This window comes from Penaeus monodon, chromosome 19, assembly GCF_015228065.2.
Source record: "Penaeus monodon isolate SGIC_2016 chromosome 19, NSTDA_Pmon_1, whole genome shotgun sequence".
NCBI classification, from domain to species: domain Eukaryota; kingdom Metazoa; phylum Arthropoda; class Malacostraca; order Decapoda; family Penaeidae; genus Penaeus; species Penaeus monodon.
In genome coordinates this window covers 38,404,986-38,405,330 of record NC_051404.1, presented here as the reverse complement: position 1 = coordinate 38,405,330, position 345 = coordinate 38,404,986, and positions in this window count along the sequence as shown.

The window sequence follows — 345 nt, the reverse complement described above, 5'->3', positions numbered from 1 at the left end:
TCGGGTCTACCTTGAAAGAGGGTAAAAGATTCCTCAATTCAAATGCTACGTTTTTCACTTTATAGTCCGACGTATATCATGTAAATCAGTATAAATATGAACATTTGATCATCACCTTGACCTTGTAACACAAGCCATAAAACTGAAGGAGATGCATTTATTAATTTCTATATTCAGTTTAGAGATATTTGAGAAGACAAATTTGCGTTTTTCCGTAAAATATCAAAATTATTCATTTCCACCGATCTTTTCCTGTCTCTAAAACACAACGGTAGAAACAAATTGAAAGGAAAACGGGTAAGGAAGCTAACTGGAAACAAGGAATCAGAAAAAAGAATAGAGAAA